At 40.2% G+C, this 11,580-nt stretch overlaps 1 pseudogene; it reads left to right on the top strand.

Moving 5' to 3' along the window:
* LOC122150843 overlaps positions 1-10,037 on the top strand; it is a 29,258-nt pseudogene extending 19,221 nt beyond the window's left edge.
* Positions 10,038-11,580: the final 1,543 nt, after the last annotated feature.

Consider the following 11,580-nt stretch of genomic DNA (forward strand, 5'->3'; position numbering starts at 1 on the left):
ATTCCTACAATGATGAATATTACCACAAATAAGTTTCACAAATTTATGTCTTTCTCTCTTTTTTCCAGATTCTTTTTGTTACCTTCCATGTAGTGCTACCTTTTTCATCTGTTTTCTTTCTTCGCAGGCTGTCTTCTACTTTAATTGGTAGTAAATGTTGTCATGGTAAGGAGAAAGAGTGTGTTTGGTATATATTCAGGTTTATTGATGAAATTGGTAGATTGGAGAAATTGGAGAGAGATGAAGGAAGGAGAACTGCCCATGATTTTTTGTCTCTCAGTCCTCACAATAAAGGTTGTCTGCTTGCTAACCAAAGACAAACAGTGAGATCATCTTTGTCCTTTCGGACCCTGCATATGACTGGAGTCCTAAAATCCAGGAAATAATCCTCAGCTCCATCAACTGTGGCTGTTTCTTAACTCCAATCCCTATTGACTATGTGACTGAAATATTTGAAGTCAAGCACATGGTTGGTGCTGGCTTGTTCCTATCTTCAACCCTGATCCTCTTAATTCCACTGCCAGCTGAGACTGGAGTGGCCTTGCTCATTGTAATTTGAATTGTCCTAGGTATAGCTCAGGTACCCAAATGTTTCTTGTGTGAATGGAATATAGGTTCCATATTGAACACAGACAATCAAAATTGAAACTTTTTTACTCAGGATATGGCAACAACAGGTCAGTATTCAATTAGGGTCATATGGGCTCCTCCACTGGAAAGGAGTCAGCTCATTGCATTGCTACCTCAGGTGATTGATACCCTAATTCTCACCTTATACTCATTGCCCAAGTGTATTCTTGCAGTGTAGTAAATTATGTAGTGTGACTTTTCCAGCCATCAATCTTTGTAAACTCCTTTGTGGAATTTGCCTTGAGCAACTGAGTAGCACGTGATTGTTAAAATTATCCACCTGGAGTATTTCTGTTGGGAGCAGCACAAAGTAATTTTCTGGGAAGTTTGCTCTCTCTCAGGTGTGTAGAATTCTAATGTTGGGATTGGTTAGTTTGGTCACTCTGCCAGGCTCAAAAGGAGACCTTCTAGAGGCAGAAGGAGTCTCTCACTGCTGTCTGAGAGACATGAGAGATATGTATTGCTGAGAGAAAGATGTGAGAGACAGCCATTGCTGAGAGAGAGACATGAGAGGCATGCATTGCTGAAGGAGACACCAAGAGACATGCACTGCTGGGAGACTGAGAGACTGAGAGACTGTCAGCTGAGAGACGGTGGCCTGAGAGAAACTGAGTGTGTTCCTGAACTTGAATTGTAGCCTGTTGCTTCCCTAATAAACCCCATAATCTGTGACTTCTGCGTGTCCACTGCAGTGGATTATCGAACCCAGCAGAGAGGTGGTGGTGCTGCGGGAGGAAAGGTTGGTGTCAGGGTTGGTGAATGGGCTGGAGGGAGGAAGCATGTCTGGGCTCAGAGGAATAGGCCTTGAGCTACTGATGGTGATTCTGTCTTCCTTTTGTGAGGTTAGAGGAGGTCAGAAGATGTGGCCTCCTTGGCCCTTTGGCAACTCTGCAATGGAATATCAACAGAATTAAGACTTTGAACCCTAACTACTTTGTTTCCATAGGTCTTGCTCTAGACCACTATCATATAATTTCATTCTTGGTCATAACTGAATACTTACTGTGCCAAACCTTTAAGGAACTCTGGTGACGCAATGCCTACGGTATTTGATGGCTAACTAGAAGGTTGGCAGTTTAAACCCACCAGCCACTCTGCAAAAGAAAGGTGAGGCAATCTACTTCTGTAAAGATTTACCACCTAGAAACCCAATGGAGGTCACAGCGAATTGGCATCAACCCGATGGTAGTGAGTTTGTGTGTGTGTGTGTTGGTTGCACATTTTAATCTTAGAATAATCTTATGACTCAGATTATATATATATTCCCATTTCATTCATATAGATTTGAGAAAAAAAATAGATAAATAACTTGACTAAGATAACACAGCTACTGAACACACAGGGTTTGAACTTAGGTAGTCTGGAGTAAAGCCCCTCTCTTTAAGCACTATGTAACTCAGCTTTGTTGAAGGGGTCAAATCAGTAGAAAACAAAGAATTGCAAGCTTTACTCTCTGATCCGGAACATGTTTTCATCTTTTGCTCAGGGACACTGCTGGGGTCCTTCATTGTGTGTGCTGTGGTAGTTTCCTCTGCCAGAGCAAAGGATGAACTTATATCTTATATATCTTTGGTGAGTTGTGCTTTTCAAATTTTAGAGATTTATTTGTTGACAGAGAATGCTGGGCATGATTTTATTTTATTTTATTTTTTAATGAAAGTTGCAACCAGTGCAACACAACCACTGCCTTGGAGTCGGATCCAACACATAGCGACTCCTCCTTGGGTTTCCAAGGCGGTATCACTACAGATGTTTATATATCCCAAGTTGATAATGTTCAAAACTAATTACGTGGTGAGTCTTGCTGCCTTCCAAAATGACACTGAAGATTGAGTAGTCTGAGTGTGAAGCCAGAATAAGCCTTGTGATTTTAAGGGAACAGTAACATTCCTTCCTGTTCTACATTGAAGCTATAAGACTCCGGAGTGATTTATTTTACAACGTGTTGAAAATGTTATCTTAAGGGGATTTTACTTTAAATCACACACTTTCTTTCAAATTGCTCTAAATATAACAATGATTATAAAATTGGGGGCATTTTATTTTATTTGGAGATACAGTCCTGATTTCAGGAGTGTAAAATAATCCAGCAGAGGCTTCAGGGTATAGCAACGCCATATGAAGCTAATCAGTGAACATAATGCTCTGAGAGATACTGCAGAAAGGTACCAAACACACAGGGAGTGTTCCTGAGGCAACATTCTACTACTTCACAATTTTACCTTTATCCCTGGTGGGAATCTGCCCAGCTAATCTCAGCTAATGTTTGTGTTTGTTTGATTTTGAAATACTTTGTTTGAAATCTCATCTGCAAATCACTTAACTCTTCAGAGTAACTCCCACTAATGTTTTCCTTAGAGAATAGTTCTCTTAGATTCAGAGTTTCTGTAACATCAGGCCAATATATTTGCCAGAAAAAAAAAAAATGTGTTAAGATGATTATTTAGTAAATCTATCTTCAACTACTCTGCTGCAGGGCTTTCAAAAGGGCAGCTGAGGTATAACATTCAAGCACTGAGAGAGGCTTACTGTGCTTATGGCTTTGAGAAGCAGTAAGCCACCATATCCATATTAGAAATTCACTAGACATCTGTTGACTGAATATTAAAATCCTCCAAACTCAATGTGTAACACTGATAATTTTTAGATCTACTCCTCCACACTTAATTTTAATTCCTTGATGGAAAAATTTTGTCTTTGTAGCCTTATAATTCTCAAAATCAACAAAATGCCTAGTAGATGGTGCTGTTCGGTGACATTTTTTAATAAATACATGAACATCAAACTAGCAAATGAGACCGAGAGCCCTTAAGGCTTTCTTAAGATCCTGGAAAAGAACTTTTAAGATCTTCCTCCACTCATTCCTGATAATCTTGAATTCCCTAACACTATAATAGCATGTATTGTTGTTGTTGCTGTTGTTATGTGCCATTGAGTAGGACCCAACTCATAGTGACCCCTCCTTGGGTTTCCGAGGCAGTATCACTACGGAAGTACATTGCCCCATCTTCCTTCCGAGGAGTGGCTGATGGGTTTGAACCACCAGCATTCTGGTCAGCAGTCAAGAGCCTTAGGCACTACGCTACCAGAGCTCCCAATAGCATGTATATTAGAGGATATTTCTTTGTTGAGGATTAATTTCAATTCATGTCTAAAGGGTAATCTGTTGCACTAATAATGAGCCATTAACCGATAGGTGCTTTCAGAAAGGTATAAGATAGATAGGGGAAGATTTAATGATGAAAGAAATTTTGGGGAAGCAAAACTAGAAGAAGGGATGATGATCGGTCCTTGAAGAGTGAGGACATTTTTAAGCACATAAGACAAACACACTAAGAACTTTTAATTATGACCTATAGCCTCAAATAATGTTATATTTCAAAATTTCCCAATATTCAGTGGTTTAAAACAGCAATCATTTATTCTCATTATTCTATGGGATGACTAGGCTTCTGTGCTCCCTATGTCACTCATTTGTCTTGAACCATAGGCCTAACTGGAGCACATTCTGCTCAAAACAATGGCTAAATGCAAGAGGATGCACAAAACATATACTACTTCCTAAGGCCTAGGCTTAAAACTACCCCACAACACTGGCAAAAGCAAGGTGGGTAATTATTGCCAAAGTCAAGATGGGAAAAGTACCCTCCATCTCTGATAGAGCTATCCAGTGTGGAGATGCAGGACTGGGGAAACCATTTTGTCAATCACATGAGTCATCTCGGAGTCAAAATGAAGGAACTCCAAAGCAGTGCCCACTGGATGTTTTCTTATGTGGAATTGGCTATGCCTTTGTTTTCTCTGGTTCCCTCTCATTTATGGTGATCCCATCCATTATCCCTATATCAGCACTGGCGAGATACATACATCATGTGTGCACTGGCCCAACTGGTGCATCTACCTTCAAGGCTGTGCCACAGAAACTTCAAAATGGCAGGTGAGAAGTAATATCCAAGCACTGAGAGAGGATTACTGTGCTTATAGTTCTGAGAAACAGTTAACATCCCATACATACCAGGAATTCACTAGATATTGTTGACAATATTAAAATCCTCCAAACTCTGTGCTTAACATTGCTAATTTTCATATCCATTCCTCCACACTTGATTTTAAATTCTGTAACAGCAAAGTTGTGTCTTTATAGTCATATATTTGAAAATTACTAAAATATCTGGGTGTGGTGGCTATTCAGTGATGTTTGCGAATGACTGTGTGAACAACAACAGCAAATCAAACTGAGAATACTTAAGGCTTTTGTTTTTAAATTGTGATTTGAGTGAAAGTTTACAGAGCAAATTGATTTTCCATTCAACAATCCATGCACATTCTGTTTTGTGACACTGCATTCCCCAAGGAGCTCTGGTGGCATAGTTCCTAAGGCATTTGACTGCTAACCAAAAGGTTGGCAGTTCAAACCCACCAGCCATTCCTGGGAAGGAAGACTGGGCGATCTACTTCCATAAAGATTTGCCACCTTGGAACCCAAAGGAGGTTGCCATGAGTTGGAATTGACTCGCTGGCAATTCCATCAACAACATTCTTCCCACTTCCTCCCCGTGCCAGTTCCTTCCCTTCATTCTTCCTTTCCATCCCTTCCCTACTTCCTAGCTCTTGTTGCTAAGGGCTGTCGCATGATCTCCAACTCATAGTGACCTCATGTACAGCAGAACAAAACACTGCCCAGTCCTGTGCCAACCCCAAGATCTCTGCTATTCCTGAGTTCATCGTTGCAGCCACTGTGTCAATCCATCTTGTTGAGGGCCTTCCCCTTTTTCATTGTCCCTCCACTTTACCAAGCATGATATCCTTCTCCAGGGAATGGTCCCTTCTTACAACATGACCAAAGTAGGTCAGACAAAGTCTGGGCATTCTCACTTCCAAGGAGCATTCTGGCTGCACCTCTTCCATGATAGATTCATTAGTTCTTTTAGCAGTCCATGGTACTTTCAGCATTCTTTGCCAACACCACAACTCAAAAGCACCAACTTTTCTTCAGTCTTCCTTTTTCATTGTCCAGCTCTCACATGTATATGAAGTGATTGAAAATACCATGGCCTGTGTCAAGCACACTTTAGTCTTCAAGGAAATATCTTTGCTCTTCAGAACTTGAAAGAGGTCCTTCCCAGCAGATTTGCCCAATGCTATATGACATTTGATATCTTGACTGCTGCTTCCATTGATGTTGATTGTAGAACCAAATAACATGAAGTCTTTGACAACTTCAATCTTTTCTCCATTTGTTGTGATGCTGCTTACTGGTCTTGTGAGGATTTTTGTTTTCTTTATATTGAGGTGTAATCCATACTGCAGACTGTAGTCTTCAATCTTCATCAGTAAGTGTTTCAAGTCATCTTCACTTTCAGTGAGCAAAGATGTATCATCTGCATGATGGAGGTTGCTAATCAGTCTTCTTCCAATCCTGATGTCATGTTTTTCTTCATATAGTCCAGCCTCTCTGATTATTTCCTCAGTATACAGATTGAATAAGTATGGTGAAAGGATACAACCCTGACACACTCCCTCTTGATTTTAAACCATGCAGTGTCCCCTTGTTCTGTTCGAACTACAGCCTCCTGGTCTATGTACAAGTTTCTCATAAACACAATTAAGTGTTCTGCAATTCCCATTCCTCTCAATGTTATCCACAATTTGTTATGATCTACACAATTGAATGCTTTTTCACAGTCAATAAAACACAAGTAAACATCTTTCTGGTATTCTTTGCTTTGAGCCAAGATTCATCTGACATCAGCAATGATACTCCTTATTCCACATTCTCTTCTGAATCCAGCCTGCATTTCTGGAAGTTCTTTGTCAATATATTGCTACAACCGTTTTTGAATTATCTTCAGTAAGATTTTACTTGTGTGTGATATTAATGATACTGTTTGATAATTTCCACATTCTGGGGGATTGCTTTTCTCTGGAGTTTGTACAAATATGGATCCATTCCAGTCAGTTGGCCAGATTGTTGTCTTCCAAATCTCTTGGCATAGCTAAGTGAGTGCCTCTAGCGCGGCATCCATTTGTTAAGACATCTCAGTGGGTATCCCGTCAATTCCTGGAGACTTGTTTTTCACCACTTCCTTCAGTGCAACTTTGACTTCTTCCCTCAGTACCATTGATTATTGATCATATATGCCACCTCCTGAAATGGATGAACATTGACCAATTCTTTTCGGTACAGTGACTGTGAATTCCTTCCAACTTCTTTTTAATGTTTCCTGCATCATTCAATACATTGCCCATAGAATCTTTCAATATTGCAATTCAAGGCTTAAATTTTTTCCTCAGTTTTTTCTGCTTGAGAAATGCTGAGTGTGTTCTTCCCTTTTGGTTTTCCAACTCCTTGTCTTTGCACATTTCATTATAATAATTAACTTTGTCTTCTAGAGCTGCTCCTTGAAATCTCCTGTTTAGCTCTTTTATCTTGTCATTTCTCCCATTTGCTTAATCTACTCTCCATTCAAGGGCAAGTTTCAGAGCCTCTTCTGACATCACTTTGGTGTTTTCTTCCTTTGCTGTCTTTTTAATGACCTCTTGCTTTCTTCATAGATGATGTTCTTGATGTAATCCCACAGTTCCTCTGGTTTTCAGTCATTGTTTTTCAATACATCAAATCTATTCTTTAAATTGTCTCTAAATTCAGGAGGGATATTATCAAAGTCATATTTTGGCTCCTGTGGACTTGTCTTAATTGTCTTCAACTTCAACTTGAACTTGCATATGAGCAGTTGATGGTCTGTTCCACAATCAGCTCCTGGCCTTACTTTGGCTGAAAATATTGAGCTTCTCCATCGCCACTTGCCATAAATGTAGTCAATCTACGACAAGCAGCTGAGTAGCTGCTTTGGGTATGTGGTTTGCTTCTCATATATAAGAAACAACTTTGGGAATGGTCTCTAACTTATGGCATGCTTGAACTCTGCATGTAGCTGTGTCATTGTTCAGCAGCCTATCATGCTCTGCTCACCTGGGAACTTTCAATGGACTTAAATTAATGCCCTGCAGTGTGATGTGGTGACATCGAGACTGTGCCATTTTATTTGTTGACCTTGGGCTTGTCAGCCTCAGCAGCCAGTAGCTGCCTGAGTGAAGAGATGCCTCTAGCTTCAGTGGGCTGGGAGCAAGAGGCAGAGCTGAAGCCCAAGGTCGAGGGGCTTTCACACAGCCCCTAGAGCCTGACACTTTGAACTTAGACTTAAAGCCTCCAAACTGTAAGAATAAACTCCCGTTTGTTCAAGCCATCCCATTAGTGGTATATTCTTGTTAGAGCAGTACTAGGTAACCAGGACATGTACTATGTTGTGCCAATTGAGCTTGATATGCCCTGAGACAATGGTCCCAAGCCTGTAGGCCTGGTGATTCTCTCCCTCAAGGTGTTTGGTTATCACTGAGACGTGACTCCCACCTTGTCCTCTGTTACTTCTGTAATGTGTGTGGATATTTTTATAGCACAAATACATATGTAAGAACATCTTCAACCAAATCTATCCTTGGTTGTGGGTACATTCCTGTTGGCCTACCCACACCTGATCTTCTCACCTGTCTATGCATTTACCCATAGACTAGTGTCTACTGCCATGGTAATGCAGTATTCTGCATGTAATGGTATTTGCCTTGTTATCTACTTCTTTTGTGCATGTTTCTGTGTCCTCTTTTTCCCTGTTATCATTGTACTGATCGCATACTTTCGTTGTGTGGCCTTTCCCTTCATCCAAATCAACATATGATTCTTAACTCACCAGAAATTTTCCCTCCCTGTCCCTCCTACCCCAACAAAGTAAATTTCCTTCCTTACATAAACCTTTCCTTGACATTTTATAATAAGGAATTTTTAAGTTAAGCCATATGTCCACTTAATCCTGATAATGCAGAGTTTTCCAATACTATAATAATGTGTATATTAGAGGAAACTTCTGGTTGAGGATTAATTTCAGTTCATATCTATAAAATGTCTGGGTAATCAGTTGCACATAATTATATGGTGCTAACTATGAGGTATGGAAGCAAGACAGGGCAATCTACTTCCATAAAGATTTACTGCCTCAGAAACCCAGTGGGGGTCACTATGAGTGGGAATTGACCTGATGGCAGTGGGTTTTTCAAACTATGAGGTGCTCTGGTAGCATAGTGCCTAAGACACTTGACTGCTAACCAGAAGGCTGGCAGTTCAAACCCACCAGCCATTCCTCAGAAGGAAGATGGGGCAATCTATTTCCGTAGTGATACTGCCTCAGAAACCCAAGGAGGAGTCACTATGAGTCAGGTCCGACACAACGGCACATAACAACAACAACAAAAACAACATGAGGTGCTCTGAGGGTAATAAAAGATAGATAATGGAACAATTTAATGACAAGAGAAAATTTGAAGTAGTATAAGTAAAAGGAAGGCTGCTGACTGGTCCTTGAACAAAAGGGCATTTTCAAGCATGTGAGGAAAACAACTCTAAGAATTTGTAATAATTAACTGTAGTGTCAATAATGGTACATTTAAAATTTTCCTAATGTGTAGTGATTTAAAACAACAATCCTTTATTCTCATAGTTCTATGGGATGTCTGGAGGTCTCTGCTCCTGCTGTCTCTCATTTGCCTTGGTTAATAGTTTAACTGGGGCACTGTATGTCCATGACAATGGCTAAGATCCAAGAATATGCACAAAACATGCATTGTTTCTTAAGGGCTAGGTTTGCAGCTGCCCATGCCATTGGCAAAAGCAAGTTACATGGTCAAGGTCACATTCAAAAGGTGGGGAAATACTCTACCTCTGATAAGGCCATGCAAAGGTGTTGCAGGGAGGGTTAGAGAATTATGGCCAGTCAAGCACAGGAAGCAGCCTGAAGAAACATAAAAATGAAAGAAGGACACCAGTGTGGTGCTCACTGGATCCTCTTTTCCAGGTGGAATTGGTTGTACGTGTTGTCTTCTCTGGTTTTCTCTTGTTTATGATGACCCTACGGATCATCCCTTTATCGGCACTGGTGAGAAGACATACACTGTATGTGCACTGGCCATACAGGTTCATTGAGGGACTTTCCTGCTATTTCCCATGCTGTGTCTGCCTGGGTGTGATCATCACTCTTTGATGTGAAGAGTGCAGTGGAGAGAATTCCTGTTTCTGAAGGAGTGGATATTGATATGTGCTTTCTTCCAGGATTGCTCTTACTGGGTCTCTTCCCATCAAGGCTATGATCAAATCCCTATCACTTTGGGCCATTTTAGTCTCTTGTTTCTGTGAATTCTGGCTTTCTGATACATTGATGATGTATACACCAGCATTCAACTGCTCTGTACTTCAAGTTAACCTCAGGGATGAAAGTATAGAGAAAGCTTGTTCAGTTATTTTCTTGAATGTTTTAATATCTAATCTCCTGTCTCCCATAATCGTAGAGTCAGGGGTTTGAGCCCAAGAACCCTAATGTACATAATGAAACTGGGTTAACTTGAATTCTGATTGAGCTCATGGTGAATTACTGCTTATTGAAGCAAAGTGGTGTGTTTGTAGGTCAGCTTGGTAGTAACAGAATATAAACTTTTAAGGGATAGATACAAAATGTTATATCCATCTGTCTTAGGCTGGATGCTTTAGAGAAGCAAAACTAATGAAGCTTATATATTTATACATACATACATATATATATATGTATGAATGTATGTATAGGAGCTCTGGTAGCATACTGGCTAAGGCACTTGACTGCTAACCAGAAGGCTAGTGGTTCAAACCCACCAGTCACTTCTCTGAATAATAGTTATCTGTGAACTAAATACAAATATAAGGGCAGATTAGGAACAAGGGTAGGAGTAAGGATTTTTATGCCATTTTCTTTACATAGTTTTTAAAATATTGACCCTTGTTAATACATTAGTAATTCAAGTTCTAAATGAAAATTCTCTTAAAGAAAATGCAAATCAAATTTTACTCTCAGTTAAATGGGGGCTATCTATTCATGTGTAAAACCCAAACAATGAAAACAACTTAGCTATCCCCTGGTCCGAGATGTTCACTGTACAGCAGAGAAAACCAAGGCCTCAGCTTCGTGTGAATTAATGCAGACCCAAGGAGGGGTCTCTATGAGTTGGAGCTGACTCGATGGCACATAACAACAACAACAACAACCATATGTATGTATGTATGTATGTATATAAAGAGAGAGAGATTTAGCTCAACAAAATGGCTCATGTGTTTGTAGAGGTTGGCAAGTCCCAAGTCTATGGGTCAGATGCTAAGCTGGAGGCTTCTCCTGACTCACGTACCTGCAGGGGCTGGCAAATCCAAGATCAGCAGGTCAAACGGCAAATGCTTGCTCATGGGCTGTGGAAGCTGACAATTCCAAGATCAGCAGTTAAGATGGCAAGTTGCTGGCTGTAGAGGCTAATGAATCCCAAGATTGGCAGGCAATATGGCAGGCCACTGGCTCAAGTCCGAAGAAGTGGAGGGCATAGGATGATGAGCCAGATGCAGGATCCAGATTGAGAAAAAGTAGAGAGCTTTGCCAGAGCATCCATATATATTGGATGCTGGCCCCACCCCTGAGGAAACTCCATTTCAACTGAATGACTGCTCATAACAGATCTCATCACGGAGGTGATTGCATTTAATCAGATTTCATCATGGGGGATTACTACATCATAACCGCCAAACCATTGTCAACAGCCCAGCCAAGTTGACACACAGTCTTCACCATCACACCATCCAATGAATATCTGCCAAACAAGCCACTCTCCTGGCAACATAAGCAATCAAGGGTTAACAAAACAAAGTCTGTCTTTGAGTTGCCTATAACAGAGAAACATAAACAAGATATACTGAAAGTAAGCATATTTTATAAATAGACCATAATGTACCAAATAGGAAGCATACATAAATTGATAGATACATTTTTAACATTGTATTCAAATATTATATATATAAAGATATAAGTATAGGTGTGTTTACAGTTCTCTGAA

The sequence above is a fragment of the Orycteropus afer genome, unplaced genomic scaffold (assembly GCF_000298275.1).
Source record: "Orycteropus afer afer isolate SDZICR_OR568_19922 unplaced genomic scaffold, OryAfe1.0 scaffold00255, whole genome shotgun sequence".
NCBI lineage: Eukaryota > Metazoa > Chordata > Mammalia > Tubulidentata > Orycteropodidae > Orycteropus > Orycteropus afer.